Raw genomic sequence first — 9,370 nt, 5'->3', positions numbered from 1 at the left:
CCTACTAGCTCCTTCTCTCTCATGAATCTTTGTGGGAGAGTCATCTTTGATGGGTCCAACTTTACTGATTGGATCAGAATTAGGCATGTTTTGGTGTTATAAAACCTGTTTTAGATGGTGTAATGTTTATGCTAATCCATTTACAATGGCTATAATAAAAAATTACAAGTTTTATGAGTAATTTTATGATTCTTGAAATGTTCATATTCATGTTCTTGAACTTTTGAAGATTAGATGATCATAGGAATTATTTGTAACCTACTTGGTAGTTTAATTCATGGTCATTATGTGTTTTAATGGAGTCCATAACTTGTCCTCAAGTTATGGAAAACCAAAGGTCACACTTTATTAAAAACCATTAAAAGAACACAAGAGTTAGAAAAATGAAAAGTCTTCATTTTAATACTCAATTAAATTCATAAGTTATAAGAAATGAAAAGTTGTTTACAAAACTTGCCCTCAAGTTTTGGAACAAGTAAAGTCATGATTAAAACTTTAGTTCCAACCCTTAGAATTTTAAAAGTTAAAATTCAACCCTTATACTTTATAATATTATAAGTTAATAATATATATATGTATAAGATCAAGTCGTCTTACCGCTAGTACGCCTCATTCACGAAGCCGGTCTAAAAGGGGGGTATAAGGTTGTTGCCTATAAAATGGCAACTTAATGGGTGTCCACTCTCACCCACCGCTTCCTTGATCGGTGGAGGGTCGTTAGCCGAACCGGTAGGACAAGGACTTATAAATTCTCATTAAAAGTATAATGATAATACTAAAGTAACTAAACCTTACTAAATTCCCAATCTTAGTTATTTTAGGAAAATGTGAATAAGGTGCTAATCCATGAAATTACACTTTACACTTTGTTTAAGTCGTTAGTGGAGCGTGTGTGGTTAACCGGCACACTAACTTGAACTTAACAAGGTAGGTAAAGGGTGACTTAATGTTTATCATAGTATCGATGGAGCGTGTGTGGTTAACCGGCACATCGATTGAGGGGTAATACATTAAGGGTACCAAGTAATTTGCATGGTTACTTCACACCTTGTTTTGTGATCATCGGCATCCCAGTCACAAAACTTGAAGGACACACTCGAGATTGAAACATGCCATTGAAGAAAGTTCAATGAATCTCAAAGAATCTAGGAGTTTCTAAACCAATTAAAACCTAATTAAATATTTCGTTTTTCATGGTGGAAATTGGTGAATCGTCATTCACCTACCTTCAAATATCTTATAGCTTAGATTACGGCATCCATCTTCTAAGTTATAAAATATTGTGTTGGGTCCTAGCCTTAATATTATATTTGGGTGTTTTATTAAGGACTATCTCAAAATCTAATCTAATCTATTCCCTCTTCTTTTCAGATGTCTTCCAATAACAATGCTTCTGGCTCAAACCCTACTAGCTCCTTCTCTCTCATGAATCTTTGTGGGAGAGTCATCTTTGATGGGTCCAACTTTACTGATTGGATCAGAAACATCAGGATGGTCACTCGGTATGAGAACAAAGAATATGTTCTCGACAAGGAGCTGAAGGTACCCGAGCCAACTGCTACTCCTGAAGAGCTTGCTGATTATGAGGTACATGAAAGAGATGCTACAAAAGTGGCATGCATCATGATGGCCACCATGACAGCCGAGCTCCAAAAGTCCTATGAGGACTATTATCCTTTTGAGATGCACCAGGACTTGATGGACCGCTACCATCAAAGTGCTCGTCAAGAGCGATATGAAATAATCTCCTCCATGATAACAACCCGAATGAAGGATGGTGAACCCATCACGGGCCACATGCAGAAAATGCTAAGGTATGTGGACCGTTTACTGAAGCTGAATGTGAACTTCCCCGAGGAGTTAGCAATAGACATTATTTTGCACTCCTTACCATCGTGTTATGATCAATTCCGCATGACATATCACATGAACTAGGAAGAGGTCACCCTCAGCAAACTTCAAGGACTCTTGAAGACTGTCGAAAGTGGTCTAAAGGGTAAGTCGGTTGTTACTACTCCTACTCCTACTCCAACTGCGGCCAATGTCTTGGCAATCGGGCATGGCAAAGGGAAGAAGAGAAAGAACCCTTCTAAGGGTACCAAGGGTAAGACCCTTGAAGGCTCCTCTTCAAGCAAAACCAAGAAAGATTTTGTCACTCCTTCTGCTAACCCTAATGAGGCTGAATGCTTCTATTGCCATGAAAAGTCGCACTGGAAGCGAAACTGCCCAAAGTACCAGCAAGATTTGAAGGATGGGAAAGTAAAACCCAACCATGCAGGTATATACACTATATTGTCTAATAACTCACCTCATTCTAAGTCTTGGGTTCTTGATATAGGTTGTGGTATTCACATATGTTGTGATTTGCAGGGACTAAAAAGAAGTGAGAATGTGGAGCAGGGAAAGATAAACATGATCATGGGAAACAGGAAAGCTTCACCTGTCACCAAGATAGGAGTTTATTCCTTAGTGCTAAATAGTGGGTTTACATTAGATTTGAATAAATGTTATTATTCTCCAGAAATGGCAAGAAATGTTATTTCCTTTCATGCATTGTATAAACAAGGTTTTACCTTTTATTTTGATAATAATAATGGTAGTATTGATGCTTTCTTTAATAATGTTCTTTATTTTAAAGCATTACCTTGTGATGGCGTGTATGAAACTGTATCTGTTGTAGATAATCTAGGAAATAATGTATTGTGTATTAACTCTTCCACTAGCTTAGATAAAGCATCCTTATGGCATTGTCGTCTTGGACATGTAAGCAAGAAACGCATAGGCCAACTCCAAAATGATGGAGTCTTGGAGTCATTTGACCTAAAGTCAGATGATAGTTGTGAATCTTGTTTGCTTGGTAAAATGACAAAGTCACCTTTTACTGGCACTTGTGCTAGGGGTGAAGGTTTGTTGGACCTCATACACACGGATGTGTGTGGACCCTTCAGAACCGCCACAAGAGATGCTAATCGGTTCTATGTGACTTTTACTGATGATTTTAGTAGATATGGATATGTCTACCTAATCAAGCATAAGTCAGAAACCTTTGAGAAATTCAAAGAGTTTAAGCAAGAAGTGGAGAATCAGTTGGGCAGGAACATTAAGATGCTTCGATCCGATCGTGGTGGTGAGTATCTTAGTACTGAGTTCCTTGACTATCTTAAGGAATGTGGGATTGTCTCACAATTGACACCTCCTAGGACACCACAGTTGAATGATGTAGCTGAGAGGCGCAATCGGACCTTGTTGGACATGGTTCGTTCCATGATGAGTCGAGCTTCGCTACCAATCTCATTTTGGGGGTATGCCTTAGAGACTGCCGCCCATATCCTTAATCTAGTCCCTACAAAGAAGGTTGCCAAAACACCTCACGAGGTGTGGACTGGAAAAGTTCCCAATCTAGACCACATCAAGATTTGGGGTTGCGAGGCTTTCGTGAGACGCGAGACTCACGATAAGCTCGAACCCCGAAGCGAAAGGTGTATTTTCATCGGCTACCCACAAAAATCCTTTGGTTACATCTTCTACAGACCCAGTGATAATGTGGTCTTTGTAGCAAGAAGAGGATTCTTTCGAGAGAGAGAATTCATGAGCCAAGGAGACAGTGGGAGGCAAATTGACCTTGAGGAAATTCAAGAGTCAAGTAGTGAAGGAACCTCAAACCCTAGTCCTCAACTTGAGGAGAAAAACTCATGTTGAGCCGACTGAAGAATCTATACCTCTGAGGCGTTCCACCAGAGTTAGAAATGCACCTGGGCATCATTATGGTTTTCATATTACTGCAGAAGGTGAGACACTTATCAGTGATAACACACTTGTAAATCTGGATGAGCCTAACAGCTACACGGAAGCCATGGCAGGCCCTAAGGCTGCTAAATGGAAAGAGGCTATGGATAGCGAGATACAGTCCATGTATGACAATCAAGTTTGGAACTTGGTTGACAATGTACCTGATCGTAAGATAGTTGGGTGCAAATGGATCTTCAAGAAGAAGACCGACATGGATGGTAATGTACACACTTATAAGGCACGACTGGTTGCAAAGGGTTATTCTCAAACTCCGGGAGTTGATTATGATGAGACCTTTTCACCGGTGGCCAAGATTAAGTCTATTAGGGTTCTGTTAGCCATTGCTGCATTTCATAAATATGAAATATGGCAAATGGATGTCAAAACCGCTTTCCTTAATGGAAAGTTGGCTGAAGATGTTTACATGGTTCAGCCAGAGGGTTTTGTCAGTACAGAGTACCCCAGTAGAGTGTGTAAGCTCGAGAAATCCATTTATGGATTAAAACAGGCACCTCGCAGATGGAATCTTTGCTTTGATGAGAAAATCAAAGAATTTGGCTTTTCAAGGAGTGAAGATGAATCTTGTGTCTATATCAAGGCTAGTGGGAGTATAGTCAGCTTTTTGGTACTGTATGTGGATGACATACTACTCATAGGAAATGACATCCCAACCCTTCAGGAAGTAAAGTCCTGGCTTGGGAAGTGTTTCGCTATGAAGGACCTTGGAGAAGCTGCCTATATCCTAGGGATAAGGATTTTGAGAAACAGGAGTAAAAGACTAATTGGACTTAGTCAAAGCACCTATGTGGACAAAGTGTTGAAAAGGTTCAACATGCATAATTCCAAGAAAGGAGAGTTACCCATCCAGAGTAACGCCAGATTGAGTAAGACGCAAAGCCCTAGTACTGAGGCTGAGATAGCAGAAATGAGTCGAATACCTTATGCTTCAGCTGTAGGATCGATCATGTATGCTATGACGTGTACTCAACCTGATGTAGCCTTTGCTTTGAGCATGGTTAGCAGGTATCAGGGGAACCCTGGCAAGGCACACTGGACTGCGGTAAAGAATATCCTCAAGTACCTGCAAAGGACTAAGGACTGGGTCCTTACCCTCGGTGGGAGTGATGACTTGAGAGTTGTAGGGTACAGTGATGCTAGCTTTCAGACTGACAGGGATAATTTCCGGGCTGGGTCTTTACCCTAAACGGAGGGGCAATTACTTGGAAAAGTTCCAAGCAGGAGACAGTGGCTGATTCCACTTGTGAATCAGAGTATATAGCAGCAAGCGAGGCAGCAAAGGAGGCTATATGGCTAAAGAACTTCATCGGAGATCTTGGAGTTGTACCAGCTATAAAGGAGCCAATGGAGATTTTCTGTGACAGCAATAGTGCGGTTGCCTTAGCCAAGGAACCAAGAGATCATGGGAGATCCAGACACATTGACAGAAAATATCACTTCATCAGACATCGAATAGAAGAAGGAATCCTCGTGGCAAAGAGGGTATCATCGGATGAGAATCCAGCAGATCCCCTCACGAAGGGACTGACTCGGTTTAAGCATGAAGGATGATATTAGTTTTAGTAGTTAGATAGTCTTGAAATTTGTAAAATGTAATTGACATTTAATGATAAATAAAAGTTGTTATTTATGAGTAAAGTGTTGCTATCTCTTGTCAATCGTTTACTATTATTTCTTTTTGCATGTTTTGACTTCCAGAATAATTATGTTATGGTTTATATCATATTATTCAAACTCTCCACAGTCGGTCATATGTTGGAAGTAGATATGAATCAAGACTGTCATGGGTTGGCTTGTAGAGGTCTAAGATGTTAGACAAAGCGGGGCTACAACACTCATGAATGCTCATAAGTTCTGAGTATTGGATTCAACACACGCTCACTGGCATCACTTCATGGAATTTATCTCGAGTGATCGTGAGACGGTAATATTATATAAGTCTTCAAACCTAGACATATGATTTGTTACCTATGAGTTGGTTATGCATTGATTGTACGAAAACGCATTGGTAACTCGATGTTATAAAACGTACCTTTGTGTGTAATTCAACAAGTAGTAGAGCAAACATATGAGTCGAAGTTTATCTGTTCCTTATTGGATTAGAAGCGATATTTGGGCCCCTCGATGATTTTGTTTTGACCTATGTACCGGGCCCGGTCAGAACTAAATTGATGTGTTCAGTTAAGTTCTATGTCAAACAAATCGGAAATCGGGAAACAAATGCTGGACAATAAGCAAGACCTTGTTCCATGTATTTGTCCGGCTGATATCTAGAACAGAGGATTGTATGATCACTTATCTAAAATGGCGCTTCATAGTTCAACAGAGTTTAAAGAGCTACAATTACTGATCGGTTCCTGAAGTCATACTTGCAACTATAGTTATTAGACTTATCCAAGTGGGAGACTGTTGGATATAGTGTCTAATACCATAACTATATTTGGTATGTACTTGACTCGACCCGGCATGGTCCATTTGGGTTGCACTTCACCCGAACAATTTATGGATAATCTTTTGAGAATAGTATAAGTTATGATTTATTAATATATTATAAGTTCTAATATATTAATATAAAATCATATTATTTAATTAGTATTGATCTATAATTAATCTAGGATTAATTTAGATATCAAAAGTATGACTAATTAAATATGGGCTCTTGTATTTATATAGTGTGGGCTAATGCTTATTTGGAATGGGCTAGGCTTGCATGGAAAGTCCATGGATACTCCATGGAGCTTTAACCCATGGATCTCATGGAAATGAAAAGACATGGGTATTAGGGTTTACATGGATGTAACCCTAATCCACCACACTATATAAAGGAGGCTTTGGTTCTTGAAATCACACTAGTTGTGGTGAGTAAAGTAAGAGGGCCGATTTCAAGCAAGGTGATTACTATTCTCTCAAAATTCCAAGTTTGTGGTGATTTGTGATTTCCATTTGAGGCATCCACACTATTGGTGCTAGGCTCTAAAACTCCAAGCAATCAACTACAACTACAAGGTAAGTAATTCTACTAGCTTTATTTGATTCAAGTTCCCCATGCCATGCTAGATAGGATAAGAACCTTGGAAAAATAATTATTTGCATGTATCTTAGTCAAACATAGATCCAAGGTTTCTAGGGTTGCATGTACACCATAGGAGTGTTAGAATGCTCAAAACCCATCAGCTTCTACTCGGCGAGTTGGTCCTTCAACTCGCCGAGTCCAAGGCCAAAAATGAAAAAAATACTTAAATAAAAATACATTCCAAGAACCAGGTGCTACATGTATCCTTTGTACACTATGTTTCTTCCGATTGATTCCGAGCTTCATAATGGTTCGGAAGATACTGTTCATTTGTGTTTCAATTTTAATTATTTTTGTTTTTATTCTTTTTCAGAAAACCAAGAATCACAAAAATATTTTAATTATTTTTGTTTTTATTTAGAAAACCAAAAATCACTAAAATATTTTATTTATTTATGTTTTTATTCTTTCTCAAAAAACCAAAACTAAAAAAATATTTTATTTTTCTTTGTTTTGTTTTATTTTTAGAAAATTGAAAATACCAAAAATACTTTTCATTTGAGGGCTAACATTACTTTCAGGTACACATTCATTATAACCTCAATTCAGAAAGATGGGGCATGTATATAATTCCGAATATATGCACTAATTAAGTGTCCCTAGAAGCATGATGCTGCACGTTGACCCAGACCTCTGAGACTCTATGATTGAAGCCTTAATGAAAGTTTCATTCTGATCGTTTCTTCTCAATCAGGCTATTAAATCACATAAGTCATTGAGCTACCTTACTCTTCTCAAAATGAGTTAAGAGTTGACTGCTTTGTCATTCATTTATAGAAGAGGTACACCTTCTTCGGAACCAATATCAAATTTCTCCATCACCTTCACTTTCATAATCATAACCCTTGAGATTCTTAGCAATTACCACTAGGGTTTATGGTGACACAACATCTGTGTTTATGATCTTAAAATCGTAATCACCACGATTTGAGTGAAACCCAAAATCCGAAACCTATTTTAGAATTGACGGTGAACAATAAAATGTTCAAGATATTTTCACCATTGAATTGATGACTAAAAACCTTTATGGTTTGTACCTTTTACACGTTTGGAATCTCAATTTTTTATTTTTGAGTGATCTTAATGAAATGTTCTCGACCCAAGACATTTCTTCCAAATAGATCCAGTTTTTATTTTTTCTTGAGATTTCCATTTTATCTAGTCACTTATAAATTATACCAAGCATACTTGTTCTTATGGCTACACTGGTCAGACAGGTAGTTCATTCCGATTTTCAAACTTATGTTGAGTTTTAGAATTTGGTTGAAGCTAAAGCCACCCTTGCAACCTACTTAAAAGAGTCCTTTCACTATTTCTTAACAAATATATGATCGTAATTCAACGGGATGCCACACAAGCACTTCTGAGTCTCTCTTGACTCAGAAGAAACAGAGCGTTGCCCGGGATCCATCTGATTTCGTGTCAATTTTATTTTGTCATCACAGAATCCCACAAATTTAATTTTTTTTATTTCTTTATCTTTGGAACACTCTTGCATAAAAATCTTTATGAATTTTCAAAAGTCTGGTTTTAATTCTGAATGGTTGCTTTCATTGTGAGAACAGGTTATGGTGACTTGGCTAATCATTCCAAAAGGATGAAGACTGAAACGACGTTACTTGGAGATAAGGTTCAAAATTAGGCATGTTCTTTTCAAATTCTTGACATCACGCCTGTCAGTTACAACGCCGCCTGACATCTACAGCTGTCACGTCTATCAAGGCTACTTTACTGGGATATGGAAACGTCTAATTGTGATTTTATCTCACTTATCATGTCGTATAAAAGAGATTTTGACGGTTTTTTTTTCTCTCACCGCACTTAAAGAATTCAAACTCTCTCAAAGCAAAAACCCTTTCTTTCACTACTGTTCATCATCGTCTTCACTGCAACAATGGCCGGTTCTTCTGATACTACATCGTTTGCTGACCAATCTGCCTCCGTGATGATACTGAACATGAAGCCACACCAAAACCTTACCCTCGATCTTTATTTGTCTCGATACCCTGAAGCTCTAAGGTCGATGATCGAGTGCCTGCGTTTCTCGCCACTGGCGCAAGCATTGACCATGGTAGAATCTATTCCCTTAGTTCATCTGTCCAAGGCATATTCCACTGCAAACTACAGTCAGGCTGAAGGGATTATTACATTCGAGGTTGCTTCACACAAGACTTCGATTTCAAAAGCCTGTTTCTGCAGGCGCTTAAGGTTTACTTGTACCGAAGGGCTTGTTGATCCTGACTCAATTTCTTCTTCTGCACTCATTGAGATGTTCTACCAGATGGGGTATATTGGGGATATTTCTCTTTTATCGAAGTTCAGGAATCCCAATCTTCCTTCAATGTGGAATGGGCTATTCACTCTGTTGTTTAAGAGTTTATCTGAAAGAGTTGCTGGGGATGATAGTGCAAGTAAGTTATTTTGCACTTTAATCTATGGTCTCTACACTGGATTAAACTTGGATTATGGGGATATTCTATGGACACAGCT

This window comes from Lactuca virosa, chromosome 6 (genome assembly GCF_052849685.1).
Source record: "Lactuca virosa cultivar CGN04683 chromosome 6, Lactuca_virosa_CGN04683_v6, whole genome shotgun sequence".
In the NCBI taxonomy this organism is placed as follows: Eukaryota; Viridiplantae; Streptophyta; class Magnoliopsida; order Asterales; family Asteraceae; genus Lactuca; species Lactuca virosa.
The sequence above is the reverse complement of the archived record's forward strand: the minus strand, read 5'-3'. Positions refer to the sequence as shown.